The following is a 366-nucleotide window of genomic DNA, read 5'->3' on the forward strand; positions in this document are numbered from 1 at the left end:
AACACTAGCATTCTCTATTCTTTCCACTTATTTTCTTTTTATTTATTATAAATAATGACCTTCTAACACTAGCATTCCTTATTCTTTTTCTATTCTTTCTACTTGTTTTCTTTTTATTTATTATAAAAACAAAATAAGTAACAAAACCTTGCTATGTATACTGTTAGGCGAAGCCCCACCCACGAACCTTGCCCCCTACTGTCCTCTTTTTGGAAAACTAAAATATGGTCACCCTAACTTATTATGTTGAAAATTTTTGCTGCTTAATATGTTTATGCAAATCATTTCAGGATTTTTGATTAATAGAAAGTGCAAAAGAACAGCATTTATTTGAAATAGAAATCTTTTGTAACAATGTAAAAGTCT

The 366-nt window shown here is 28.7% G+C and overlaps 1 protein-coding gene across 1 annotated transcript in view; it reads left to right on the forward strand.

The window, feature by feature from the left end:
- Positions 1 to 366, forward strand: part of LOC107668756 (DNA polymerase epsilon catalytic subunit A-like) — a 40,901-nt gene that overhangs the window by 23,637 nt on the left and 16,898 nt on the right. The window lies entirely within an intron of this gene.

The sequence above is a fragment of the Sinocyclocheilus anshuiensis genome, unplaced genomic scaffold (genome assembly GCF_001515605.1).
Source record: "Sinocyclocheilus anshuiensis isolate Anshui unplaced genomic scaffold, SAMN03320099.WGS_v1.1 scaffold36, whole genome shotgun sequence".
NCBI lineage: Eukaryota > Metazoa > Chordata > Actinopteri > Cypriniformes > Cyprinidae > Sinocyclocheilus > Sinocyclocheilus anshuiensis.